Source organism: Schistocerca americana, chromosome 5, assembly GCF_021461395.2.
Source record: "Schistocerca americana isolate TAMUIC-IGC-003095 chromosome 5, iqSchAmer2.1, whole genome shotgun sequence".
Lineage (NCBI taxonomy): Eukaryota > Metazoa > Arthropoda > Insecta > Orthoptera > Acrididae > Schistocerca > Schistocerca americana.
Genome location: NC_060123.1, coordinates 752,682,759 through 752,698,025, shown reverse-complemented (window position 1 = coordinate 752,698,025; position 15,267 = coordinate 752,682,759).

Here is a 15,267-nt window from a genome sequence, read left to right as displayed (position 1 = left end):
GTCGGTGCTTTGAGCATTCCCTGTGAGACCAGTAATAGTATCCGACACACCACTGCATCTCCAATGTATTCCTTGGACCTTCACAATGACGATGAAACACCGAAATGGCATCGGAATTAAATACAAAAGGCACAATGCCGCCTTAAGTACAATAATAGAGACTCTTCTTACTGTCGGTGCTTTGAGCATTCCCTGTGAGACCAGTATTAGTTTCCGATACACCACTGCAGGTTCAATGTATTCCTTGGACCTTCAAATTGACGATGATACACAGAAATCGCATCGGAATTAAATACAAAAGGCACAATGCCGCCTTCAGTACAAGAATAGAGACTCTTCTTACAGTCGGTGCTTTGAGCATTCCCTGTGAGACCATTATTAGTTTCCGATACGCCACTGCAGGTTCAATGTATTCCTTGGACCTTCAAATTGACGATGATACACAGAAATCGCATCGGAATTAAATACAAAGACACAATGCCGCCTTAAGTACAAGAATAGAGACTTTTTTTACAGTCGGTGCTATGAGCATTCCCTGTGAGACCAGTATTAGTTTCCGATACACCACTGCAGTTTCAATGTTTCCTTGAACCTTCACATTGACGATGAAACACAGAAATCGCATCGGAATTAAATCCAAAACGCACAATGCCGCCTTAAGTACAAGAATACAGACTCTACTAACAGTCGGTGCTTTGAGCATTCCCTGTGAGACCAGTATTAGTTTCCGATACACCACTGCAGGTTCAATGCATTCCTTGGACCTTCACATTGACGATGAAACACAGAAATCGCTTCGGAATCAAATACAAAAGGCACAATGCCGCCTCAAGTACAAGAATAGAGACTCTTCTTACAGTTGGTGCTTTGAGTATTCCCTGTGAGGCCAGTAATAGTATCCGATACACCACTGCAGGTTCAATCTATTCCTTGGACATACACATTGACGATGAAACACTGAAATTACATCGGAATTAAATACAAAAGGAAGAATGCCGCCATAAGTACAAGAATAGAGACTCTTCTTACCGTCGGTGTTTTGAGCATTCCCTGTGAGACCAGTATTAGTTCCCGATACACCAGTGGTGGTTCAATGAATTCCTTGGACATTCACATTGACGATGAAACACTGAAATTACATCGGAATTAAATACAAAAGGCACAATGCCGCCTTAAGTACAAGAATAGGGACTCTTCTTACCGTCGATGCTTTGAGCATTCCCTGTGAGACCACTATTAGTTTCCGCTATACCTCTGCAGGTCAGTTTATTCCTTGGACCTTCACATTGACGATGAAACACAGAAATTTCATCGGAATTAAATACAAAAGGCACAATGCCGCCTTAAGTACAAGAATAGAGACTCTTCTTACAGTCGGTGCTTTGAGCATTCCCTGTCAGACCAGTAATAGCATCCGATACACCACTGCAGGTTCAATGTATTCCTTGGACCTTCACATTGACGATGAAACACAGAAATCGCATCGGAATTAAATCCAAAACGAACAATGCCGCCTTAAGTACAAGAATACAGACTCTACTTACAGTCGGTGATTTGAGCATTCACTGTGAGACCAGTATTAGTTTCCGATACACCACTGCAGGTTCAATGAATTCCTTGGACCTTCACATTGACGATGAAATACAGAAATCGCATCGGAATCAAATACAAAAGGCACAATGCCGCCTTGAGTACAAGAATAGAGACTCTTCCATACAGTCGGTGATTTGAGCATTCCCTGTGAAAACAGTAATAGTATCCGATACACCACTGCAGGTTCAATCTATTCCTTGGACATACACATTGACGATGAAACACTGATATTACATCGGAATTAAATACAAAAGTAACAATGCCGCATTAAGTACAAGAATAGAGACTCTTCTTACCGTCGGTGTTTTGAGCATTCCCTGTGAGACCAGTATTAGTTTCCGATACTCCAGTGGAGGTTCAATGAATAACTTGGACATTCACATTGACGATGACACAATGAAATTACATCGGAATTAAATACAAAAGGCACAATGCCGCCTTAAGTACAAGACTAGGGACTCTTCTTACCGTCGGTGCTTTGAGCGTTCCCTGTGAGACCAGTATTATTTACCGCTACACCTCTGCAGGTTCAGTTTATTCCTTGGACCTTCACATTGACGATGAAACACAGAAATGGCATCGGAATTAAATACAAAAGGCACAATGCCACCTTAAGTACAAGAATAGAGACTCTTCTTACAGTCGGTGCTTTGAGCATTCACTGTGAGACCAGTAATAGTATCCGATACACCACCGCTGGTTCAATGTATTCCTTGGACCTTCACAATGACGATGAATCACAGAAATGGCATCGGAATTAAATACAAAAGGCACAATGCCGCCTTAAGTACAAGAATAGAGACTCTTCCTACAGTCGGTGCTTTGAGCATTCCCTGTGAGACCAGTATTAGTTTCCGCTACAACTCTGCAGGTTCAGTTTATTCCTTGGACCTTCACATTGACGATGAAACACAGAAATGGCATCGGAATTAAATACAAAAGGCGCAATGCCGCCTTAAGTACAAGAATAGAGACTCTTCTTACAGTCGGTGTTTTGAGCATTCCCTGTGAGACCAGTAATAGTATCCGATACACCACTGCAGGTTCAATGTATTCCTTGGCCATACACATTGACGATGAAACACAGAAGTGGCATCGGAATTAAATACAAAAGGCACAATGCCGCCTTAAGTACAAGAATAGGGACTCTTCTTACCGTCGGTGCTTTGAGTGTTCCCTGTGAGAGCAGTAATAGTATCCGATACACCACTGCAGGTTCAATCTATTCCTTGGACATACACATTGACGATGAAACACTGAAATTACATCGGAATTAAATACAAAAGGAACAATGCCGCCTTAAGTACAAGAATAGAGACTCTTCTTACAGTCGGTGCTTTGAGCATTCCCTGTGAGACCAGTAACAGTATCCGATACACCACGGCAGGTTCAATGTATTCTTTGGACATACACATTGACGATGAAACACAGAAGTGGCATCGGAATTAAATACAAAAGGCACAATGCCGCCTTAAGTACAAGAATAGAGACCCTTCTTACAGTCGGTGCTTTGAGCATTACCTGTGAGACCAGTATTAGTTTCCGCTACACCTCTGCATGTACAGTTTATTCCTTGGACCTTCACATTGAAGATGAAACACAGAAATGGCATCGGAATTAAATACAAAAGCCACAATGCCGCCTTAAGTACAAGAATAGAGACTCTTCTTACAGTCGGTGCTTTGAGCATTCCCTGTGAGACCAGTAATAGTATCCGATACACCACTGCAGGTTCAATGTATTCCTTGGACCTTCACATTGACGATGAAACACAGAAATTACATCGGAATTAAATTCAAAAGGAAAAATGCCGCCTTAAGTACAAGAATAGAGACTCTTCTTACAGTCTGTGCTATGAGCATTCCCTGTGAGACCAGTATTAGCTTCCGCTACAACTCTGCAGGTTCAGTTTATTCCTTGGACCTTCACATTGATGATGAAACACAGAAATGGCATCGGAATTAAATACAAAAGGCACAATGCCGCCTTAAGTACAAAAATAGAGACTCTTCTTACAGTCGGTTCTTTGAGCATTCCCTGTGAGTTCAGTAATAGTATCCGATACACCACTGCAGGTTCAATGTATTCTTTGGACCTTCACATTGACGATGAAACACAGAAATGGCATCGGAATCAAATACAAAAGGCACAATGCCGCCTTAAGTACAAGAATAAGTACTCTTCTTATAGTCGGTGCTTTGAGCATTCCCTGTGATACCAGTAATAAAATCCGATACACCACTGCAGGTTCAATCTATTCCCTGGACATACACATTGACGATGAAACATAGAAATTACTTCGGAATTAAATACAAAAGGAACAATGCCGCCTTAAGTACAAGAATAGAGACTCTTCTTACCGCCGGTGTTTTGAGCATTCCCTGTGAGACCAGTATTAGTTCCCGATACACCAGTGGAGGTTCAATGAATTCCTTGGACATTCACATTGACGATGAAGCACTGCAATTACATCGGAATTAAATACAAAAGGCACAATGCCGCCTTAAGTACAAGAATAGAGACTTTTCTTACAGTCGGTGCTATGAGCATTCCCTGTGAGACCAGTATTAGTTTCCGATACACCACTGCAGGTTCAATGTTTCCTTGGACCTTCACATTGACGATGAAACACAGAAATCGCATCGGAATTAAATCCAAAACGCACAATGCCGCCTTAAGTACAAGCATACAGACTCTACTTACAGTCGGTGCTTTGAGCATTCCCTGTGAGACCAGTATTAGTTTCCGATACACCACTGCAGGTTCAATGTATTCCTTGGCCCTTCACATTGACGATGAAACACAGAAATCGCTTCGGAATCAAATACAAAAGGCACAATGCCGCCTCAAGTACAAGAATAGAGACTCTTCTTACAGTTGGTGCTTTGAGTATTCCCTGTGAGGCCAGTAATAGTATCTGATACACCACTGCAGGTTCAATCTATTTCTTGGACATACACATTGACGATGAAACACTGAAATTACATCGGAATTAAATACAAAAGGAACAATGCCGCCTTAAGTACAAGAATAGAGACTCTTCTTACCGTCGGTGTTTTGAGCACTCCCTGTGAGACCAGTATTAGTTCCCGATACACCAGTGGAGGTTCAATGAATTCCTTGGACAATCACATTGACGATGAAACACTGAAATTACATCGGAATTAAATACAAAAGGCACAATGCCGCCTTAAGTACAAGAATAGGGACTCTTCTTACCGTCGATGCTTTGAGCATTCCCTGTGAGACCACTATTAGTTTCCGCTATACCTCTGCAGGTTCAGTTTATTCCTTGGACCTTCACATTGACGATGAAACACAGAAATGGCATCGGAATTAAATACAAAAGGCACAATGCCGCCTTAAGTACAAGAATAGAGACTCTTCTTACAGTCGGTGCTTTGAGCATTCCCTGTGAGACCAGTAATAGTATCCGGTAAACCACTGCAGGTTCAATGTATTCCTTGGACATACACATTGACGATGAAACACAGAAGTGGAATCGGAATTAAATACAAAAGGCACAATGCCTCCTTAAGTACAAGAATAGGGCCTCTTCTTACCGTCGGTGCTTTGAAAATTCCCTGTGAGAGCAGTAATAGTATCCGATACACCACTGCAGGTTCAATCTATTCCTTGGACATACACATTGACGATGAAACGCTGAAATAACATCGGAATTAAATACAAAAGTAACAATGCCGCCTTAATTACAAGAATAGAGACTCTTCTTACCGTCGGTGTTTTGAGCATTCCCTGTGAGACCAGTATTAGTTTCCGATACACCAGTGGAGGTTCAATGAATTCCTTGGACACTCACATTGACGATGAAACACTGAAATTACATCGGAATTAAATACAAAAGGCACAATGCCGCCTTAAGTACAAGAATAGGGACTCTTCTTACCGTCGGTGCTTTGAGCATTCCCTGTGAGACCAGTATTATTTTCCGCTACACCTCTGCAGGTTCAGTTTATTCCTTGGACCTTCACATTGACGATGAAATACAGAAATGGCATCGGAATTAAATAGAAAAGGCACAATGCCGCCTTAAGTACAAGAATAGAGACTCTTCTTACAGTCTGTGCTATGAGCATTCCCTGTGAGACCAGTATTAGTTTCCGCTACAACTCTGCAGGTTCAGTTTATTCCTTGGACCTTCACATTGATGGTGAAACACAGAAATGGCATCGGAATTAAATACAAAAGGCACAATGCCGCCTTAAGTACAAGAATAGAGACTCTTCTTACAGTCGGTGCTTTGAGCATTCCCTGTGAGTTCTGTAATAGTATCCGATACACCACTGCAGGTTCAATGTATTCCTTGGACCTTCACATTGACGATGAAACACAGAAATGGCATCGGAATCAAATACAAAAGGCACAATGCCGCCGTAAGTACAAGAATAAGGACTCTTCTTACAGTCGGTGCTTTGAGCATTCCCTGTGATACCAGTAATAGTATCCGATACACCACTGCAGGTTCAATCTATTTCCTGGACATACACATTGACGATGAAACACAGAAATTACATCGGAATTAAATACAAAAGGAACAATGCCGCCTTAAGTACAAGAATAGAGACTCTTCTTACCGTCGGTGCTTTGAGCATTCCCTGTGAGACCAGTATTAGTTTCCGATACACCACTGGAGGTTCAATGAATTCCTTGGACATTCACATTGACGATGAAACACTGAAATTACATCGGAATTAAATACAAAAGGCACAATGCCGCCTTAAGTACAAGAATAGAGACTATTCTTACCGCCGGTGCTTTGAGCATTCCCTGTGAGACCAGTATTAGTTTCCGCTACACCTCTGTAGGTTCAGTTTATTCCTTGAACCTTCACATTGACGATGAAACACAGAAATGGCATCGGAATTAAATACAAAACGCACAATGCCGCCTTAAGTACAAGAAAAGAGACTCTTCTTTCAGTCGGTGCATTGAGCATTCCCTGTGAGACCAGTATTAGTTTCCGATACACCACTGCAGGTTCAATGTATTCCTTGGACCTTCACATGACGATGAAACACAGAAATTGCATCGGAATTAAATCCAAAACGCACAATGCCGCCTTAAGTACAAGAATAGAGACTCTTCTTACAGTCGGTGCTTTGAGCATTCCCTGTGAGACCAGTAATAGTATCCGATACACCACTGCAGGTTCAATGTATTCCTTGGACCTTCACATTGACGATGAAACACAGAAATCGCTTCGGAATCAAATACAAAAGGCACAATGCCGCCTCAAGTACAAGAATAGAGACTCTTCTTACAGTTGGTGCTTTGAGTATTCCCTGTGAGGCCAGTAATAGTATCCGATACACCACTGCAGGTTCAATCTATTCCTTGGACGTACACATTGACGATGAAACACTGAAATTACATCGGAATTAAATACAAAAGGAACAATGCCGCCCTAAGTACAAGAATAGAGACTCTTCTTACCGTCGGTGTTTTGAGCATTCCCTGTGAGACCAGTATTAGTTCCCGATACACCAGTGGAGGTTCAATGAATTCCTTGGACATTCACATTGACGATGAAACACTGAAATTACATCGGAATTAAATACAAAAGGCACAATGCCGCCTTAAGTACAAGAATAGGGACTCTTCTTACCGTCGATGCTTTGAGCATTCCCTGTGAGACCACTATTAGTTTCCGCTATACGTCTGCAGGTTCAGTTTATTCCTTGGACATTCACATTGACGATGAAACACAGAAATGGCATCGGAATTAAATACAAAAGCACCATGCCACCTTAAGTACAAGAATAGAGACTCTTCTTACAGTCGGTGCTTTGAGCATTCCCTCTGAGACAAGTAATAGTATCCGATACACCACTGCAGGTTCAATGTATTCCTTGGACATACACATTGACGATGAAACACAGAAGTGGCATCGGAATTAAATACAAAAGGCACAATGCCTCCTTAAGTACAAGAATAGGGACTCTTCTTACCGTCGGTGCTTTGAAAATTCCCTGTGAGAGCAGTAATAGTATCCGATACACCACTGCAGGTTCAATCTATTCCTTGGACATACACATTGACGATGAAACACTGAAATTACATCGGAATTAAATACAAAAGTAACAATGCCGCCTTAAGTACAAGAATAGAGACTCTTCTTACCGTCGGTGTTTTGAGCATTCCCTGTGAGACCAGTATTAGTTTCCGATACACCAGTGGAGGTTCAATGAATTCCTTGGACACTCACATTGACGATGAAACACTGAAATTACATCGGAATTAAATACAAAAGGCACAATGCCGCCTTAAGTACAAGAATAGGGACTCTTCTTACCGTCGGTGCTTTGAGCATTCCCTGTGAGACCAGTATTATTTTCCGCTACACCTCTGCAGGTTCAGTTTATTCCTTGGACCTTCACATTGACGATGAAATACAGAAATGGCATCGGAATTAAATACAAAAGGCACAATGGCGCCTTAAGTACAAGAATAGAGACTCTTCTTACAGTCGGTGCTTTGAGCATTCCCTGTGAGACCAGTAATAGTATCCGATACACCACTGCAGGTTCAATGTATTCCTTGGACATACACATTGTCGATGAAACACAGAAATCGCATCGGAATTAAATACAAAAATCACAATGCCGCCTTAAGTACAAGAATAGAGACTCTTCTTACAGTCGGTGCTTTGAGCATTCCCTGTGAGACCAGTAATAGTATCCGATACACCACTGCAGGTTCAATGTATTCCTTGGACATACACATTGACGATGAAACACAGAAGTGGCATCGGAATTAAATACAAAAGGCACAATGCCGCCTTAAGTACAAGAATAGGGACTCTTCTTACCGTCGGTGCTTTGAAAATTCCCTGTGAGAGCAGTAATAGTATGCAATACACCACTGCAGGTTCAATCTATTCCTTGGACATACACATTGACGATGAAACACTGAAATTACATCGGAATTAAATACAAAAGTAACAATGCCGCCATAAGTACAAGAATAGACACTCTTCTTACCGTCGGTGTTTTGAGCATTCCCTGTGAGGCCAGTATTAGTTTCCGATACTCCAGTGGACTTTCAATGAATTCCTTGGACATTCACATTGACGATGAAACACTGAAAATACATCGGAATTAAATACAAAAGGCACAATGCCGCCTTGAGTACAAGAATAGGGACTCTTCTTACCGTCGGTGCTTTGAGCATTCCCTGTGAGACCAGTATTATTTTCCGCTACACCTCAGCAGGTTCAGTTTATTCCTTGGACCTTCACATTGACGATGAAACACAGAAATGGCATCGGAATTAAATACAAAAGGCACATTGCCGCCTTAAGTACAAGAATAGAGACTCTTCTTACACTCGGTGCTTTAAGCATTCCCTGTGAGACCAGTAATAGTATCCGATACACCACTGCAGGTTCAATCTATTCCTTGGACATTCACATTGACGATGAAACACAGAAATTACATCGGAATTAAATTCAAAAAGAAAAATGCCGCCTTAAGTACAAGAATAGAGACTCTTCTTACAGTCTGTGCTATGAGCATTCCCTGTGAGACCAGTATTAGTTTCCGCTACAACTCTGCAGGTTCAGTTTATTCCTTGGACCTTCACATTGATGATGAAACACAAAATGGCATCGGAATTAAATGCAAAAGGCACAATGCCGCGTTAAGTACAAGAATAGAGACTCTTCTTACAGTCGGTGCTTTGAGCATTCCCTGTGAGTTCAGTAATAGTATCCGATACACCACTGCAGGTTCAATGTATTCCTTGGACATTCAGATTGACGATGAGACACAGAAATGGCATCGGAATCAAATACAAAAGGCACAATGCCGCCTTAAGTACAAGAATAAGGACTCTTCTTACAGTCGGTGCTTTGAGCATTCCCTGTGATACCAGTAATAGTATCCGATACACCACTGCAGGTTCAACCTATTCCCTGGACATACACATTGACGATGAAACACAGAAATTACATCGGAATTAAATACAAAAGGAACAATGCCGCCTTAAGTACAAGAATAGAGACTCTTCTTACCGTCGGTGCTTTGAGCATTCCCTGTGAGACCAGTATTAGTTTCCGATACACCACTGGAGGTTCAATGAATTCCTTGGACATTCTAATTGACGATGAAACACTGAAATTACATCGGAATTAAATACAAAAGGCACAATGCCGCCTTAAGTACAAGAATAGAGACTCTTCTTACCGCCGGTGCTTTGAGCATTCCCTGTGAGACCAGTATTAGTTTCCGCTACACCTCTGCAGGTTCAGTTTATTCCTTGAACCTTCACATTGACGATGAAACACAGAAATGGCATCGGAATTAAATACAAAACGCACAATGCCGCCTTAAGTAGAAGAAAAGAGACTCTTCTTACAGTCGGTGCATTGAGCATTCCCTGTGAGACCTGTATTAGTTTCCGATTCACCACTGCAGGTTCAATGAATTCCTTGGACCTTCACATTGACGATGAAACACAGAAATTGCATCGGAATTAAATCCAAAACGCACAATGCCGCCTTAAGTACAAGAATAGAGACTCTTCTTACAGTCGGTGCTTTGAGCATTCCCTGTGAGACCAGTAATAGTATCCGATACACCACTGCAAGTTCAATGAATTCCTTGGACCTTCGCATTGACGATGAAACACAGAAATGGCATCGGAATTAAATACAAAAGGCACAATGCCGCCTTAAGTACAAGAATAGAGACTCTTCTTACAATCGGTGCTTTGAGCATTCCCTGTGAGACCAGTATAAGTTTCCGCTACACCTCTGCAGGTTCAGTTTATTCCTTGGACCTTCACATTGACGATGAAACACAGAAATGGCATCGGAATTAAATACAAAAGGCACAATGCCGCCTTAAGTACAAGAATAGAGACTCTTCTTACAGTCGGTGCTTTGAGCATTCCCTGTGAGACCAGTAATAGTATCCGATAGACCACTGCAGGTTCAATGTATACCTTGGACCTTCACATTGACGATGAAACACAGAAATCGCATCGGAATTAAATACAAAAGGCACAATGCCGCCATAAGTACAAGAATAGACACTCTTCTTACCGTCGGTGTTTTGAGCATTCCCTGTGAGGCCAGTATTAGTTTCCGATACTCCAGTGGAGGTTCAATGAATTCCTTGGACATTCACATTGACGATGAAACACAGAAATGGCATCGGAATTAAATCCAAAACGCACAATGCCGCCTTAAGTACAAGAATAGAGACTCTTCTTACCGCCGGTGCTTTGAGCATTCCCTGTGAGACCAGTATTAGTTTCCGCTACACCTCTGCAGGTTCAGTTTATTCCTTGAACCTTCACATTGACGATGAAACACAGAAATGGCATCGGAATTAAATACAAAACGCACAATGCTGCCTTAAGTACAAGAAAAGAGACTCTTCTTACAGTCGGTGCATGGAGCATTCCCTGTGAGACCAGTATTAGTTTCCGATACACCACTGCAGGTTCAATGTATTCCTTGGACCTTCACATTGACGATGAAACACAGAAATTGCTTCGGAATTAAATCCAAAACGCACAATGCCGCCTTAAGTACAAGAATAGAGACTCTTCTTACAGTCGGTGCTTTGAGCATTCCCTATGAGACCAGTAATAGTATCCGATACACCACTGCAGGTTCAATGTATTCCTTGGCCCTTCACATTGACGATGAAACACAGAAATGGCATCGGAATTAAATACAAAAGGCACAATGCCGATTTAAGTACAAGAATAGAGACTCTTCTTACAGTCGGTGCTTTGAGCATTCCCTGTGAGACCAGTAATAGTATACGATACACCACTGCAGGTTCAATGTATTCCTTGGACATACACATTGACGATGAAACACAGAAGTGGCATCGGAATTAAATACAAAAGGCACAATGCCTCCTTAAGTACAAGAATAGGGACTCTTCTTACCGTCGGTGCTTTGAAAATTCCCTGTGAGAGCAGTAATAGTATCCGATACACCACTGCAGGTTCAATCTAATCCTTGGACATACACATTGACGATGAAACACTGAAATTACATCGGAATTAAATACAAAAGTAACAATGCCGCCTTAAGTACAAGAATAGAGACTCTTCTTACCGTCGGTGTTTTGAGCATTCCCTGTGAGACCAGTATTAGTTTCCGATACACCAGTGGAGGTTCAATGAATTCCTTGGACACTCACATTGACGATGAAACACTGAAATTACATCGGAATTCAATACAAAAGGCACAATGCCGCCTTAAGTACACGAATAGGGACTCTTCTTACCGTCGGTGCTTTGAGCATTCCCTGTGAGACCAGTATTATTTTCCGTTACACCTCTGCAGGTTCAGTTTATTCCTTGTACCTTCACATTGACGATGAAATACAGAAATGGCATCGGAATTAAATACAAAAGGCACAATGCCGCCTTAAGTACAAGAATAGAGACTCTTCTTACAGTCGGTGCTTTGAGCATTCCCTGTGAGACCAGTAATTGTATCCGATACACCACTGCAGGTTCAATGTATTCCTTGGACATACACATTGACGATGAAACACAGAAATCGCATCGGAATTAAATACAAAAGGCACAATGCCGCCTTAAGTACAAGAATAGAGAGTCTTCTTACAATCGGTGCTTTGAGCATTCCCTGTGAGACCAGTAATAGTATCCGATACACCACTGCAGGTTCAATGTATTCCTTGGACATACACATTGACGATGAAACACAGAAGTGGCATCGGAATTAAATACAAAAGGCACAATGCCGCCTTAAGTACAAGAATAGGGACTCTTCTTACCGTCGGTGCTTTGAAAATTCCCTGTGAGAGCAGTAATAGTATCCAATACACCACTGCAGGTTCAATCTATTCCTTGGACATACACATATACGATGAAACACTGAAATTACATCGGAATTAAATACAAAAGTAACAATGCCGCCATAAGTACAAGAATAGACACTCTTCTTACCGTCGGTGTTTTGAGCATTCCCTGTGAGACCAGTATTAGTTTCCGATACTCCAGTGGAGGTTCAATGAATTCCTTGGACATTCACATTGACGATGAAACACTGAAATTACATCGGAATTAAATACAAAAGGCACAATGCCGCCTTAAGTACAAGAATAGGGACTCTTCTTACCGTCGGTGCTTTGAGCATTCCCTGTGAGACCAGTATTATTTTCCGCTACACCTCAGCAGGTTCAGTTTATTCCTTGGACCTTCACATTGACGATGAAACACAGAAATGGCATCGGAATTAAATACAAAAGGCACAATGCCGCCTTAAGTACAAGAATAGAGACTCTTCTTACACTCGGTGCTTTAAGCATTCCCTGTGAGACCAGTAATAGTATCCGATACACCACTGCAGGTTCAATCTATTCCTTGGACATTCACATTGACGATGAAACACAGAAATTACATCGGAATTAAATTCAAAAGGAAAAATGCCGCCTTAAGTACAAAAATAGAGACTCTTCTTACAGTCTGTGCTATGAGCATTCCCTGTGAGACCAGTATTAGTTTCCGCTACAACTCTGCAGGTTCAGTTTATTCCTTGGACCTTCACATTGATGATGAAACACAGAAATGGCATCGGAATCAAATACAAAAGGCACAATGCCGCCTTAAGTACAAGAATAGAGACTCTTCTTACAGTCGGTGCTTTGAGCATTCCCTGTGAGTTCAGTAAAAGTATCCGATACACTACTGCAGGTTCAATGTATTCCTTGGACCTTCACATTGACGATGAAACACAGAAATGGCATCGGAATCAAATACAAAAGGCACAATGCCGCCTTAAGTACAAGAATAAGGACTCTTCTTACTGTCGGTGCTTTGAGCATTCCCTGTGATACCAGTAATAGTATCCGATACACCACTGCAGGTTCAATCTACTCCCTGGACATACACATTGACGATGAAACACAGAAATTACATCGGAATTAAATACAAAAGGAACAATGCCGCCTTAAGTACAAGAATAGAGACTCTCCTTACCGTCGGTGCTTTGAGCATTCCCTGTGAGACCAGTATTAGTTTCCGATACACCACTGGAGGTTCAATGAATTCCTTGGACATTCACATTGACGATGAAACACTGAAATTACATCGGAATTAAAAACAAAAGGCACAATGCCGCCTTAAGTACAGGAATAGAGACTCTTCTTACCGCCGGTGCTTTGAGCATTCCCTGTGAGACCAGTATTAGTTTCCGCTACACCTCTGCAGGTTCAGTTTATTCCTTGAACCTTCACATTGACGATGAATCACAGAAATGGCATCGGAATTAAATACAAAAGGCACAATGCCGCCTTAAGTACAAGAAAAGAGACTCTTCTTACAGTCGGTGCTTTGAGCATTCCCTGTGAGACCAGTAATAGTATCCGATACACCACTGCAGGTTCAATCTATTCCTTGGACATACACATTGACGATGAAACACAGAAATTACATCGGAATTAAATACAAAAGGTACAATGCCGCCTTAAGTACAAGAATAGAGACTCTTCTTACAGTCGGTGCTTTGAGCATTCCCTGTGAGACTAGTATTAGTTTCCGATACACCACTGCAATTTCAATGTATTCCTTGGACCTTCACATTGACGATGAAACACAGAAATGGCATCGGAATTAAATCCAAAACGCACAATGCCAAATTAACTACAAGAATAGAGACACTTCTTACAGTCGGTGCTTTGAGCATTCCCTGTGAGACCAGTAATAGTATCCGATACCCCACTGCAAGTTCAATGTATTCCTTGGACCTTCGCATTGACGATGAAACACAGAAATGGCATCGGAATTAAATACAAAAGGCACAATGCCGCCTTAAGTACAAGAATGGAGACTCTTCTTACAGTCGGTGTTTTGAGCATTCCCTGTGAGACCAGTATAAGTTTCCGCTACACCTCTGCAGGTTCAGTTTATTCCTTGGACCTTCACATTGATGATGAAACACAGAAATGGCATCGGAATTAAATACAAAAGGCACAATGCCGCCTTAAGTACAAGAATAGAGCCTCTTCTTACAGTCGGTGCTTTTAGCATTCCCTGTGAGACCAGTAATAGTATCCGATAGACCACTGCAGGTTCAATGTATACCTTGGACCTTCACATTGACGATGAAACACAGAAATCGCATCGGAATTAAATACAAAAGGCACAATGCCGCCTTAAGTACAAGAAAAGAGACTCTTCTTACAGTCGGTGCTTTGAGCATTCCCTGTGAGACCAGTAATAGTATCCGATACACCACTGCAGGTTCAACGTATTCCTTGGACCTTCACAATGACGATGAAACACAGAAATGGAATCGGAATTAAATGCAAAAGGCACAATGCCGCCTTAAGTACAAGAATAGAGACTCTTCTTACAGTCGGTGCTTTGAGCATTCCCTGTGAGACCAGTATTAGTTTCCGCTACACCTCTGCAGGTTCAGTTTATTCCTTGGACCTTCACATTGACGATGAATCACAGAAATGGCATCGGAATTAAATACAAAGGGCACAATGCCGCCTTAAGTACAAGAATAGAGACTCTTCTTACAGTCGGTGCTTTGAGCATTCCCTGTGGGACTAGTAATAGTATCCGATACACCAGTGCAGGTTCAATCTATTCCTTGGACATACACATTGACGATGAATCACAGAAATTACATCGGAATTAAATACAAAAGGAATAATG